The following is a 15,929-nucleotide window of genomic DNA, read 5'->3' as shown; positions in this document are numbered from 1 at the left end:
AAAGGTCAATTTTCATTAAATGCTTAAGAAGTCATTCCACTTTGATGGACAAACTATGTTTTAAAGCTTTTCCATTTTAAATTCAGAACTTCTAAAAAAAATTCTCATAGATACTTTTGGCACCACATAGGTCATGCTCTCACTCTCTGAGGGCTATTTATACAGGCTAGCGTGTCCAAATATGCCTGACTTTATACTCTTACATCTCTGGTTTTATTCTGTTACCCTAGCATAGTCAAGGAGGATCTACCTCTCAATACTGCAGTGAAAGAGGTTAAAATGACAAAAAGCTTCTGGAATTATTAAAAGCACAAACAAGCTTATATAATATATTAAACAGTTGTAGAAGATTTGCAACTGGATTGATACATTCACCACTTTAACTTGTCTCCATTAAGAACTGCTGTTCAACTGTAAAAAATGGGTACGTAGGGAGATTCATAAAGCATTGCAAAGATCCTGAGGTAAATGAATCCACAGAACAGCTGTAAATATTTGCAGATGTTGTAGAGTTGAGGTCAGGTGGTCTGAACAAGGCCAAAGTAAGAAATTTCAAAGGATCTAGTCTGCAACTTACTATATACTATCAAAGCCCAAAAGTCTTTCCTAATGAGCTTTGTCATCAGCCCCACACTACACACAAATCACAGAATCACTTCTAAGTTACCGAATATGCTTACTAAAAAAAAAAAAAAAAAAAACACACTCATGTCACACATCTTCCTGCAAAGGAGACAAAAGCAGCTACAACACATTCACAATTTAATTAAGCCCTCATCTATTAAAAACTATTTCTGCTCTTCTAAGACAGAGGAACGTATGACTCATTCTCCCAAATTCCTTTTAGCACTCTCACGCGTGGCAGTCGTACCCTCACCCACCTACCTCAGCACCTTCATGTCTTCTCACCTGCAAGCTCCAAGTCTGAATAAAATTTCTGTAGATGTATTTATCCAGTAACAGCAGGAAATGTCAGTTCATTCTAAACAATTACACTTCTAGCCTCCTAAGGGTAGATTTAAAGAAGTACAATCTTCAATATCTCCTCTATACTAATATTCCATTTATAGTTAAAATATAGAACTCTGCTTCATACTCTGACCCAATGGTTTTTGTTCCAAGTATTGGAGTGCTTTCAACTTCAAGTTACTTGAATGTAATTCTAAATCCCAAAATGTTTCTATTTTACTCAAAAAACAAAAAAAAACAAAAAAAACCACCAACCATCACCAATAGTAATGTCAGGAACTAAGGCATTGACAAAATCCTTTATTAGCATGACAGCTCACACTGTGATATCAACACATTCGCAAAATAGAGTTGCCAAAAGAAATACATAAAACCAAAACATTTTTGGGTGGTTTTTTTTCCCCTCATTTCTTTTTCCTTAAGTCTTATAATCTTACAAATCTGGCCCATTCATCTTCTTCCCAAAAATCAGGTGTGCTGGTTTTTGTTTAACCTGTTTAAATGTGTAATATTTCCACTTCCTGATGTAACTCCATTGAATAGTTTTCCAAATAGCTTGATTTAGTTTGCTTCAGCCAAAGCTCTCTTTGCTCAGGACCAAAATCAAAGCCACATTTTCTCTGATGAAAGCGGTGTTTTCCTTTTTTTCCTGTTTTTAAGTCACAGGGGTTCAGAAACGCTCACCTCAGAATTTAGTGTGGATCTCCAGTAATTATAGCCCCAAATGAAAAGAAATTCTTTCAGGAGAGTACAGCAGCTATTACATAGCAGATATCAAAACTACACAATTGTTCAGGACAGGAAGTGATGGCATCTCTCATTAAACTAAAACTAAACAGGAAATAACTTTACATAATTAGCCAACTTGAAATCTGGCCAGGTCACAGGGATTAAGAACTCCTACCAAAGTTCAGCTCACCCTGTGTTAATTGGCTGTGAACTTAATTTCAAAGCAGAGAACGTTCTATTCTACATATGATGTACAGCACACACCAAAGAAGGTTATATATGTACAAGCTAACAAAATCAGTTTCTCTTGAGGTACTTAAGGTACGTTAGCGTAAGGTTGAAGGTTTAAATAGTTTTGTTCATAACATGCATTTTAGTTGACTACCTTTACAGTTACACTAACTAATCTTTAGCATTTTAAGATACAATGCAGAATTTCTTTCCAATGCTCCCAATACCATGATAGAAATACAACTGTAAATTTATATCATTTCTTCGACAAAAACTGGTTAACTTGTGTCTGTTTGTTAAAGACCTTCAGTTTGTGAAAAACTTTTCGTTTTGAAGCACAAAGTAACGTTCAGATTATTAGGCTTCTAGCTCCTCTAAGTGTGTACTAATTACGTTTGCATATCACAGTGCTAAGGACATTGTAAGCACATTTTATATTTTAAGAACCTGATGATGTAGACATAAAATAAAAAAATACATGTAACATACCAATATCTGCAAGAAAGCTAGCTTGGTGAATGAATTGAATTACATTACTAAGAACATGTCCATAAAGAAGAAAAAATTGTAAAGTAGGCTAAGACACCATTCATCTAAGAAACACGTGTAATTTGATCAAGTTAATTCCTAATATCTTTCAGTACAAAATTTGCTATTAACTACATCTTCTCAAGAAGTGATTTTACTTAACCTGGTATTTCATCACTGCAGATTAACTTGACTGATTCAATTAAATATGGCAGATACAATATCTGGTGGAGTAATTTAAGAAAAAAGTATCCAATACATCAAAGTGCTCCAACTCATCTATTTAGCCATTGGGATAATGACTTTTCCAAATAAATCATTATGTGAAAGAAATACAGAAGACATGGATCTGATTTCCAACAACCAATTAATATATTTCATTTTCCTTTATATCACAAATACTATTCTTGACAAGAAAAGTAGATTAAAAGATAAATTAGACATCCTTAGAAGTTACACCTTTTATTTTTCATTGCATCACAATTAGTAATTTCTAAAAATCTATAAACTGCTAATAATGACATTATTTTTATAGATTAGGATTGTGGTAGATAAGACCTGAAATCATAAGCTTGTGATTCTAAGTCCTCTTAAGTTCTGCCTTCCAAATAGCAGACCGAAACATTTAATATCCGTTGTAAATTTAGTTGCACAAGTCAGTAAGGAATTACATCTAAGATCCAGAAACTTGTTGTTACATAAAAACATAACTTACAAGAACACAGATTGTAGAAGAGATCAGAATCATTCTTCTTCAGTGTAATACTATCCTGATGTTTCTTTCTTCTTTTTTCTTTTTAATCTGTTGGTCCTATCTTCTTCAGAAATTCTTAAATATCTATTGTTTCTTAATTTGACCACATTTTCCTCCATCATCAGTTTCCTTTCTCAGTGCTTCGTGTTCATTTAGAAGATGGCTCACAACCACCACGCATGGTGCAACACAGATCAAACTTCTTTCAGGACTGCAGAGAATTGAGCTACACATTTAGAATTTGGATATTTTTATCATGTTTCTGAAACAATTGAAACATCAAGGATGCCTTCCCCTGTCTTGTTTATCAAATATTTAGCCCTTTTTAATATGAAAGCAAGCACAGAAAGGATCATTTCCTCACTACCGAAAGTTTAGAATAATACTCTTTGAATAAATACCATTTCGGCTTTTTATTATAGATCTGGGGAGTTTCCTTAGGCAAAAAAATCATAACAAGCAGCTACTTACTTTGACAACAAAAGTAACAGCCTGACACAAATATATGGATAACTAAAAACTTCCAGTCTTGGTCTTCCTGCTACCACCTCCCTTTTTTCTCCCCAGAACATACCAGCTTCCTTTGCCACATGTTAAAACTGTCACACGTTATTTGCAGTGCCCTACAGATAGCTTTCAGCAAAGCTCAGTGATAAAACCTTGCCCAAAGTACTTGCTGGTATGGTGAAGCAGTGAATTCTGGTAGTTGCACGAAGGTATGTAAGAATTCTCCTATGTGGAAAAAGGGCAGAGCATTTGAAATTATAGACTACAGTGGAAATGGCTCACAAATTAAGTACATTACTGTCCTTAGTTAAGTATGCAAATCTCAGCTTCTAGAAGTTACCAGTAAGGATTCTTTTGATGCTTGTCACAACATTATTATTTAAAATAAACAGAAAAAATATTTTTATTTAAAAAAAGATTCCCATTCTTGGATTTCAATGTGAAATCTTATTTACCAAATATAAATTAATACAGATGTATGACAAATAGTCACATTCATTCGTAGGATACCAAAGATAGAAATAATCTCTATGGTTTCCCCACCATTCTGCTAGCCTGAATATACCAAATTCAACCTCCTCTTCTGACAAACTCAGCAACTTATGAAGAAAATAACAAGTAATTTAAATCATTAGATCAAATAGACCTGTAGAGTTAACTGCTAGATCCAGCAGCATTCCCCTGATTTTGCAATACTGATGGCCTTTGGCCAACATCCAACCTTGGTTTGACTTCTGGCTGCTGAGGATGACGCGTAGCCCTGGCTCACTGCAGGTTTCCAGTCTGACTCCAATGCACGCAAAGCACTGAGCCAAGAACACCTCAGCTCCTTTCTTGTCTGCCTCTTCCCTTGCACAAATCAGAAGAGGCCTCACTGCAAGCTCAGATGAAGCTGAGGGCTGCCTCCAGCTGGCTGCCCCTGGTGCCAGGCCTCATACCACCGCTGAGCCTCGCCACTCAGTTCCAGCACTTCACACTGGGCTCAACACAGAAGGCTGAGTTGCAGGGTCGGCTCGGACCAGGCAAACTCCCTGCTGGCTGGCCACCCAGTTACACCCACAGGTGCTGGCCAGCGTAGTTTAAAATGCCACGCTCTCAGATTCATTGTTAACAGTTCTGCTTGAAGTTGGATTTTGCTGGTATAAGACTGCTGGCAGATGACCTCATATGCAGACAGCTGATTACACAATCAGATTTCCTCACCTGCTCACTCACTGGTAAGGATTTTTTTAATTACAGTGTAATCCCAATCCCAATATGTTCCTTTATTTAAAAGGAACACAAGTGTTAAGTAGGGCAACGCTTTCAAATCAGCCAATTTACGTATATAACAAGTGTTGGGCAACAGCAAGTTAAGTGCTCAGCGCAAAAATCCAAGAACATTTAGAATAGGAGAATACATACTTTCATTGAGAGAATGAAGGGCAGACAGTTGAGGAAAGGAGCAGCCATCAACACACTGCTCAGAACACACATAGAACACACAGGGCTCAGATCTTCATCAGCCTCACATTTTGTTGCAGTATGAAAACATGTTAAGACTACAAAGTCGGACTCCACGAGTTCAGAAGCAAACAGAACTAAAGCTGCACATGGGACATTAGCTTGGCCTCCTTGTACACAGGAGCTGATCGATCTGAGGTAGTGCAGTGGGAGCTGGACACAAGGAAGGCTGTTGTCTGCTGAGTCTTTGCTGCGGGTGCTGGAGCAAAGAATGAAATACTGAGCTCCTGGTGCTTAAGGAAAACATACACCTCACGGGAGAACAGGCTTCTATCTTTTTCTTAAACTAAGCTTTCAGATACAGTCGTTAACTAGCCTTCATTACCAAAATATGCAGTTTGAACTTCTGGTTTCCTGAATTACAGAGTACTCACAATTGAAATAGACCTAAATTTAGAGCTGTTATTGGAGCAAAGATCAAAGAGGTACAGAGTTGGCCCTTTGAGAACATACCACCATTGCAGTCTATCCATCAGGCCTGGGCACATCCACTCCTGTGATTTAACAAGAAATCTGTACCAAATAATTGGCATTTAGGTCAATGCTTATATTAGACCAACACATAACACAATCGGTCTCACACAATCATTCCCTTTTCAAATCTGAAGGAACAACATAATCAAGAAATGGCAGAGCAGCTGAAAGTGAACTTAACTGGAGAGGCAGCAGAAGGCAGCTGTGCGCAAGGAAAAAGGCAAAAACAGGAGTATCTTTGGGAGCAATGGCTTTCTGATGTTAATTCTCAGAATGAACAGAGGCATGCCAAGAAAATCTTGGTGTTTCACAGAATCACAGGGATAGGAAGGGACCTAAGAGACCATCAAGTCCAATCCCTCAGCTAAAGCAGGTACCCTACAACGGATCGCACTGGTAGGTGCCCAGTTGGGTCCTGAGTATTGCCACAGAAGGAGACTCCACAGCCTCTCTGGGCAACCTGTTCCAGGGCTCCCTCATCCTTACCATAATGAAGTTCCCTTGCACATTAGTACAGTAACTTCCTACATACAAGTTTTAGGCCATTACTCCTTGTCTTACTGCTGCGTACCACTGAAAAGAGCCTGCCTCATCCCTTTGCCTCACACATCCCTTTAGATATTTATAAACATTTATCAGATCCCATCTCAGCCTCCTTTCCCCCAGGCTGAGCAGACCCAGGTCACTCAGCCTTTCTTCATGTGGGAAACGCTCCAGGCCCATCATCTTTGTGGCCCTCCATTGGACACTTTCCAGGAGATCTGTCTTTTTTTTTGAACACAGCCTAAACACGACCTCACAAGGTCAAAGTAGATAAAAGTTGTTAATAAAGACAAAAGTTCCTCATGAGTTTTCATTGAGGATATCGTCAAAGTAAAGAACAAGAACAATCGTGTTTTCTCTTTATTTTTGTCTTAGGTAGAAAACAGCTACTCAGATTCTTATAAGGCACTTGATGTTATGCCAATTAAAAGAGCGCTTGTGAGCTCTAGGCTTTGAATATCCATTCTAACTAGGCTGTAGGCACTTTTGAAAATTCTGTGCGAGTCTCCAGATGATCCTAGACTTTTGGAAGTCCAGAACTATTGTCTACATAATTTTTGACAAGATCTCTGGGAAGGGGTGATACAAAATTTCAGTTCTCCTATTCTGACCAAGGGGTTTTTCCCTTTCCCCTCTCATTTCCTCTTCATACTCCTTTTCCCACTAGTAAATATTTTTATTCAGTACCACATTCAAGTTAATCACATTTATTTGTTTTGGATAATTGCTTAGATGATTGTTTATCACAAAGTAAACATTGTACTTAATTATTTTGGAGCTGACAATGATAAAGGCAGGTTGATTCTCTTAAAGCAGCACTGTGTTAATATTAAGCTCTAACTTGCAGCTCACAGAGTTCGGTGAACATGGAAATAAAATACTGTGTTCTCCTTCCCTGCCTTCTCTCTTAATTTGAAGCTGCCAGTCATAGTTTATTGTTTTGATATCAAATAGAACATATAGACTGACTCAACTAATTCCATGACTGTGCCTTAAGTGTTGAGAACACAGTATTTCTTAAAATATTTATTCTTTATCTTAAGTGACAAGGCAGAGGCTAAATGACACCTTCAGCACACTACACATTCTAAATTGACAATATTGTTATCATAGGAACTTCAATATATTAGCACGAGGATATTATAAATCTGCCCAGAAAACAGAAGTAGTTACCACTAAAAAATAACTTTTTTCATTTTCCTCTCTAGATCTAGATTCAAATTTGAGTTTTTAACTTCACAGGCAAGCAATAATCCATAATTAAATTCATTCTTCTGCAAATGCAAATTTTTCCCATACTGGATCTACATTATTTAGATTTCAGACAATGTTACTGGTTCAGCAATATGCTAAACTCTTATTATAGCCTGAGCAGAGACTGATGATCTTGAAGTGAAGTTCAAAAACCCCTGACAGGTTTCAAAGCCAACTAACGCTTAATCAATTGAACCCAGAAGGCAAAAAGAAAATAGCATCAACCTTCATGATTGTTACTGGATCAGTGTAGTCCCTACTACACTGTAAAAAGGAACCTTTAACATTGATAATGACATATAAGCAAATGCAATTGGAGCTTGCCTGCAGCTACGTGGGTGCAAGCCTTACTTTCCTAGCAGAAAAGAAGTGCATTTGTCAAGACACAATGGTCATACTCAAAAATTAAAGGGGGTAACTTGTCTCAGAATGTACACTCAGCCTTTTCAGTGATGATAAAAAGTGACCTTGCCCTTTTCATATTGCATCCAGAAAGAACACAAACTACACCACAAAGCTGAATAATAACTTGCAACACAGCAATTTCTCAAAAGGTATTAAAATGCAGTTTGAGAGCAGTAGCATTGGGGTGGTTTAGTCTGTCTTGCCTTGTGGCCTTACCCCTCTTCATATATCACTGAGATACAGTTAATCAATTAAAAAAAAAAAAATCACTTATAAAATTTCTTCATGCATAGCTTTCCAGAGCAAGGGCTACTCACAAGAAAGGTTTTTACCACAAGAGGAATAAGAAGAATACATTGGTAACAGTTCTTACTGCAGCACAGAGTCTCTGAATTCACCAGCTGTTAAGCACTTTTAATTCACTTTGTCAACCAGTGCTAATGAACTGTTGTAACAAGGGGGGAAATATCACGGTACATCGAGGAGGGACCTGCTTACAGTGATCAAAATGGAAAAAACTAACATTATTTGGTTACACAGTTGATTCATGGAGCGTGGAGAATGCTTTAAATAGAGACTTTTCTCCCTTATGTATATATCACTTGTACGTTAAGATAAACTTTTGAGACTTTTTTTAGTGTACTGTTGCTTTTTTCCCTCCAGGAAGATACATTTTCTGTAGTGTGCATTTTCAATAAAACCTAAGAAATAACACCAGAACAACATTGTTTGTAACTCCACCTAGCGGTCTTAAAACCTCCCAGTGTATTTATGCAGTTGATAGCTTGCACATCGAGAACTCTCTCCTTATTTGCTTTTGGCTATACTCTTATTTTCATATAAAAATTAAAAGCTAGCCACATTTTATATAGCATTTGTTTTCAAATACCTCTGCAACATCAGCAGTGATTTTACATGAACTTGCAACTTTCGCTCTCAAGAGTCAAAATCTTATTAGTGCAATATAGTGAGTACAGTGGAAACTGTATACGGAGATGTTGCCATTCAGTGCTACCAACCCATTTTGGGAGTTGAAGTAAGCATCTGTTTGACAACATACAGCAAGCATGTTACCATTTAAAATAAAGGAACAGTGTTAACTCTGGTATGGTGAGAAGATACTCATACTTCCCAAATTAGTATACAGAGAGTACAAGAGTATCGGTACTTCAGGTAACAAATAACGATCTAGAATACATCATCACAAATGCTGAAGACCTCAATTTTGTTTGTAATCTGAGAAAAAAAGTGGCCTACTATCTCCAAAAGCGCTCTGCTTCTCTTCACTGTACAGGACATTAGTACAGAAGGTATTCAGAGAAAAGGACGATACACAGTGAACACATACTTTGTTTCACATGATAACTCCATTAAGAGAGCCTTAGAAATGCATTAAATCTGTAACCATTTACTTATTAACTGCCTTTACATTGCTTTTCCGTATGCATAGAATAAGTTCAAGCCTTTAAACATATTATGACCTTCATTTTAGAATAGCATTGACCAATAAAACCATAACGTGGTCAAAGCTGCAGCAATAATGGTGGAGCAGCACACCCCTATACTACAGAAAATGAAAACAAACCCAAACACAGCAGCAACAGACACACAAACAAAAGTAGTAAAATTACCCACCTCAAAAAAGCATCAGACATACAGAGACCTTTATCAGGATACTCTTGCCTCCATTGCCAACCTTTAACTGAGGTCTGGGAAGGGGTGAATCCTGGCTCCACCCCTTCTGGTCACCCGAGTACATTGCATGCACCTGAGCTGCTCTAGACTGGCCCTGCCTTCCCACCAGGTGCTCAATCACTGCTTCAAAACATGAGTAAGCATTTCTGCTATGCTGTTGTAATAAGAGATATGCTGTTATTGTTTATTGTTTTGTTTCCTATTTATTCACCTTACAAGGTATGGTGCTTCAGACCCTCTTTTTGTTGTTGCGTAGAGCAGCTAGTTCAAAAAAGATCTCAGCTTATGTGTGCTTACTGCTAGAGATGGTAACAAGAAACTCACTTCTTAATTCTTAGAAAGGGAAGGAAACAGTGAGTTTTAGACAAGGCTATTATCAATGCATTTACAATCATTAGCATTTCAACAAGCTTTTTATTTTTTAAATTATCTGCTGCATGTGTGTATGAGAAGTGTTGAGTCACGGCCTGAACCACTGATTGAGCACCTGAGGAAATGACCCAGTCAGCCCTGGGAGCACAGGTGAAGGCAATTCAGTTGGGTGACAGAAATGGTTGCAGCCTGGCTGTGCCTCTCTTAGATGTCATTTCAGTGCTGACTGCCCCTGAGGAAGGATAATTTCTTGGGGGGTCGCTCCTTGGTGGAGCTTTCCCTTGTAACCTGGAATCTTCTGATACGGGTAAGCAGTCTTCCCTTCTTTACAGCAGTGCTCTCTTGTGCCTTTGCACTGTTTTGTCCAATTGCTGTAGTGCCTGGTTGCTATTAATGAAAATAAATCAAGGTCTCTTCTCCTGCTTTTGTGGATGTTTAATTATTTGTTTTCTTTTTCTGTATGATAGTTCCAATCACAGAACCTATATTCCTTGTTTTTTGGCTGATATTGTAATGTGAAAAAACAACACAACACCCCCCATCCCCCCCCCTCCATCCCTCTTTCCCCCCCCCCAAAAAAAACCTGTTTCCCCAGAAAGGTGCTGAAGTTGATTTTTTTTTTTTTTTTTTTTTTTTTTTTTTTAAATTTTCCAGGTTAGGAATCGGTTGACTACAGAAAGCTGCAATGATTGTGCATAACACCTAACTCTTCTTGTAGATCCAAGCTATAGGTTGTATTTCTTACAATAGCATTACTTAAGAACGATGTGTCACTCCTCTGCTTAGCCTGAACTGCATGTTTCCCTATTTTCTGTGCTCTGAATGTTTACATTTATTTTCTTAGTGTTCTCTGTGTGTTCCAATATGAATGGCTATGTTGAACTTGCAAAGCAATTAACTAAGGGTTTACCTGAACTTCTTGCAGTTAGTTCTACAGTGTTTTGAAGATACCCACTTGTTTTGTTATAACCTGGCTGATACTTTATTTCATTTATTGTGAAGTCAAAGACTACTTAAACACCAATTCCTTTGTATTAATGTCTTAAATGTGGAATTGAATTCAAGGTTGTGTTTCCATTGTACACTTAGGTTGACTTACTGGGTAACTGGAGGAAAAAAAAGAGATCCCATTCATCTTACATCTTTCTTTCAACTTCCAAGCATCTACTTGTCCTTAGTGCGTACTTTATTTTTATTTCAGTTAAAGTCGTATGAAATACTACCCCCGCCCCACCCTGCCAAGAGATGTTGTTTTCATCAATTGAGTGATACAAATTCACATGCATAAGAATCACAGAGAATGGGGATCTATGTAAGGGAAGGTTATGATCTTTGACTATCTTTTAGTGGAGTAACAGCATCAAAGGAAGAGTGAGGAAGGGGCAAATGTATGAGCAAGTGGAAAAAGCCTAAGTACAGAAAACTACGTCTGTAAACAGTAAAAAGCATATGCCCTGATCCAATCCAGGACATCTGTACCTTGCACAAGTGTTTGTGCCTTTGAACAGGTTTGTTGCTAAGTGGGAAGAAAGGGCTGTGTTAACACCAATTGTGCAGATCAGTTTGTGGTACCATTGAGTGACACTTTGTAGACACCTTGAAGATGGGAGCATTCTCTTCTCCTTGCTGAACTGCCCCAAGTCTCTCAGTCTGTCCTTGCAGGGGGAAGGTGTTATATCCCTTGGATCATTGGATCGTTATTATGCATATAATGAGTGAGAAGCATGTGGGCTTTGGTTGCAGTGGTACTTAGTTCCCAAACTTATGCTTAATTCTTATTTGTTTTCCACTCAATTCAGTATCTGCAGAAGCAAGATAGTTTTTGGGTTTGCAGATTTAACATTGAGCTCTGAAAGAAATTTCATTAGCAAACTAGCCTTACTCCATTTAAGATTGGTTTTAATCTTAAGGCTACTAAGAGCATTTATCTCCATTCTTCTTTCACTAATAATATTGCAAACAATGGTTTCTGGAGATTGTGATCTCTGACCCTCATCTGCATTTAACAGCAGCTCAACTTCCACACTTTATTCAGCATAGCATTCACAAGAAAGTCTTCTAAATCGGTCCCTACCAGCTGCTATTCAGTATGTAAGACATACTCTTACTGTAAAAGCTTTCTCCCACATATCACTATTTCAGGAGTAAAATGGAACAGCTTATTTTAAATTTTTTTATTTATTCATTCTTTTGAATTCTAGTGTGGATTGAAAATTGCGAGCCTGCTATGCATTCTCTTCCTATGACTTCCTGCAAAGTACAGGTAAAATAAGTCAAAACACATATTGTTCTTACATTAACAGAAATAATAATTTAAATAGTGTTTTCAAAATGATTGTTTCACTGATTAAGTTCCCATCTATACAACAGCTGTGTGCAAAGGTGGCAGATATTTTGTGCTATGATTATTTCTGTTTTGTTTTGTCTTCACAGCTTTTATTCCAGTCTTCCTCTGAGAACTTTAGGAAGCAAAAGTGCTGCTAGTAGTCATAAGCTCAAATAATGAAAAGTTTAAGGAGTGAACGTATTAAAAAGATACTATTCAAAATGTAAGATCTGATCATTTCTATTCTTGTATGGAGGTTATATGCTAGTGATTCAGATTGTAGAGGTTGATAAAAATGATTTACTGACTACAAAAACAAAAATAATATATAAAACATCTCTAATGGAAGACTTTTACACTGTTTTCTAAAATGAAGCTCTCAATTTGCTATACTGAAATCTCCAACACCCGCATAATCTCAAATAGTGGAAATAGCCAAGTTATTTTACTGCTATGTGTTCTTGTCTATGAAGAAGCTATCTACTTCCATGGATAAGCCCCTCCTCAGCCTACTGGAGAGTTCTGTTGTCACTACAACTAGTGAACTCACAGCACAGGAAGGGAACAACTCAGTACTAGGTTATCTAGTATGAAAAAAAAAATTACTGCTGCCAAATACTTGAAAATTGTTTTGGTTTCATATAGAGAACTGGCAAATAGCAGATCCTGGAAGTCAGCTTATAATATCTGTATGCTGTGAACTGCCTGCTGTGCTGGGAGGCATAAAAATAAATGAGAACATTAAAATGGAAGTCAGGACAATCTAGTGTGATTCAGAATACAAAGAGTGAGAGAGTGCATAAGGAAAGGCTGGACCTGGTCACTGGGGCTGCATACAACACTTGAGTCCTTGACGAGAAGCACTGAATTCATTCAAATAAAATGCACTCAGAAGCCTATTTTTAGATAACAAGCCTATTGCATACTCTTGAAAGAAGATATGAAGCTTTAAAAATTGTTACGTGCTCATTTGACTTTCATTGACACCTGAGAAAGAAGCCTTTTAGCATCGCTTTGTACATTTTTAATAAAATAATCAATTGTCAAAAAGAATTGAAGACTGGAAATGTGTGTTACCAGCTGTTTCTGATGTATAGCTCTAGGCTGTGAGTTTGTTTGGTGTTTTCTCACCAAACACTGGGAGTCTTGTATCACACTCTATGAAACAACAGTAGCACCTATTATCACATGGCAAATTCAGTGAGAGGCAACAAATGTGCCTTACTTCTATGTCCTGTGAAGTTAAGGAGCACCTTTACTCCAAAATCAGGGTGTGTCCAGCGCTATGTTGTTCTCTTGTCCTTCCAATCCTTGGGTTTCCAAGGGAAATGCATGAATATGTTGTCTCATGTCCATGAGTCTCCTTGATAAGAACCTTCAAGAGCCCCCTTACGCTAAAGAAAAAATGTCTCTTCATTGTTTATCTTCCCATTTCTTCTGACTGATGGCACCCCATCCTTGGTTTAAAAACAAACAAACAAAAAAACAACAAACAAGCAAACAAAAAAACCAACCTTTTAAAGTTATCCTTAAGTTTATTTATCTTAACTTAAGCTCGTATAAAACGGATGTAAAGTATGGCTTGCCTTGTAGTGCAAAGCAGTTATTATCAAAAGAAAATTCTAACTAGGCCTTTGAATTCATGTGTGTATTTCTTACTTTGAATTCATTAATTGTGCCTATTTGAAGAATGATATTATCTTTATTTAACACAGCCATATCGTAAAGAAGAAGAAAATTGAGAAATTGGGTGGTGAGGCACTGGAACAGGTTGCTCAGGAGGCTGTGGATGCCCCATCCCTGGAGGCATTCAAGGCCAGGCTGGATGTGGCTCTGGGCAGCCTGGTCACCTGGTGACCCTGCACATAGCAGGAGAGTTGAAACGAGGATTTTTGAGATTCTTTTCAAACCTGGCCATCCAAGATTCTATGGTGATTCTATGAAGAAAACCTGTGTTTTTCCGCAGGGGAAACATACTTCACGCACACAAAAAAAAAATAGTAACAGCCAGGACTGTGTTCCTAATCCTGCACTTGATTTATTACCTCAAATATTTTTTATATTAATTTCGTCATTTGTATTAATTGCAAGGAGGAGTTCATTCTGGTCTTATTTTTTTTTAATGCACAATAAACATGTTTGTTCATTTTTACTTTTTCATGCTTGAATTTTAAGAACAGCATTTCGGTGTGTAAGGGACGCAGAGGTACAGTTTCACAGAGTTGAAGATGTCTTCTGTTTAATCATAGTAACTTGTTCTTACCCAGAAAAAATAATGAACATTATATAAAGGAAAGAAAATGAATGAATAAATAAATCAGGTTGAGGGGACTATATGGCAGGGGAGGGCATAGATTGAGAGCACTGTATTTCAAGTACAGGAAAAGAAAAATGATCCCCTTGTATGCACCTAATAATTGCTGATGCTTTGCTCCTCCTACTTCCTTCTCTGCTTTGATACTAATTTAGTCAAAATAACACAATAACAATAATTATCTCTTTCCTGGACCGGAGTCCAGGAAATTCTTCATTCTTACCAACACAGTGGTAAAACATATTTTAATCCCCACCCTACTTATATATTATCCTCCGTAACAAACTCAGATTCCAGTGAAATCTTACATTGCTATTATCCTAGTTCAAAAGCATTTTTAACTCCATGTGTTTATGCATGTACATGTATTACTTTTCTGCAACTATTTGATTCTTGATAACTCAGGAACACGGGAGAATATCTTAAGGCTATACAGATTTTCGTAAGTTTTCAGTAGTACAAGTTCATTCCTATGGAAAGACATTTTCATCTTAAAGGGAGTAATTTCCTCTGCTCTTGCCAGGACTAAGTGACATAACTGCAGCCTGGGATTTTCTCCAGCTACAGAGACCAGGAGCTCCCTCAAATTCACAAGCTAACTAAAGACATCATCCTGGATAAGAATATTGTTGAGAATTCTGATACTGAACTTTCTGTTTTCTCTAAAACATTACATCATGTTCTCTTCTACCTACAGGAGGCTTTTACACTCTGCCCTCTATATTCATGATGATCATTTTATTTGATCAGTGGATGCAATTGATTTATGCAAAATTTCTCCTTTAAGAATACAATTTCCACTAGGTTTAACAAGTTCCATAAGTGTTCTCATTTGCTAACCAGGAACAAGGGCATCCACTACCACCAGAATGGTTCATTAAGTCCATTCCCAGCTGTCCTCCCTAGAGACAGATTTGCCACATGAATTGTATTGGCCAGAGCAGCAGCCCGAGTCTTACTGGTATAGACAGTATTTTTCTGAATCCAATAAGCATTTATTTGGCATGCGGGTAAAAGGCAACAGGTCCCTTAATGAAAGCAAACAAACAAACAAACCAACCCCTAAAACCAAAGAGAACAGAAACCAGAGCAGCCTTTATTCCCCAGGAGTTTTCCTCCAAATGCTTTTATTTCTCATTACGGCTCTTTCCAGCCCTTTGTCCTCTGTCTCCAGTTAGCATGTATTTTGTTCCACAGTTGTGTACATAAGAGAATCAGTGAACAAAGTCAGCCACAATCCAACCATGTGGAAAAACACATTTAAAAGCATGAAGGGGAAGCAGAATCCAGCTAGGTGTTTGTTAAACATAGGCTTGTCCCTTCCG

The 15,929-nt window shown here is 37.6% G+C and overlaps 1 long non-coding RNA gene across 1 annotated transcript; it reads left to right on the top strand.

Annotated features, from left to right (window-relative positions):
* Window positions 1-13,778, top strand: LOC125696990 (uncharacterized). The gene is made up of 3 exons (XR_007378635.1): window positions 1-10,271; window positions 12,166-12,227; window positions 12,398-13,778. It is a non-coding gene; the product is annotated as an uncharacterized LOC125696990 (long non-coding RNA).
* Window positions 13,779-15,929: the final 2,151 nt, after the last annotated feature.

This window comes from Lagopus muta, chromosome 8, assembly GCF_023343835.1.
Source record: "Lagopus muta isolate bLagMut1 chromosome 8, bLagMut1 primary, whole genome shotgun sequence".
Classification (NCBI taxonomy): Eukaryota; Metazoa; Chordata; class Aves; order Galliformes; family Phasianidae; genus Lagopus; species Lagopus muta.
This window is presented reverse-complemented; position numbering and strand designations above follow the sequence as displayed.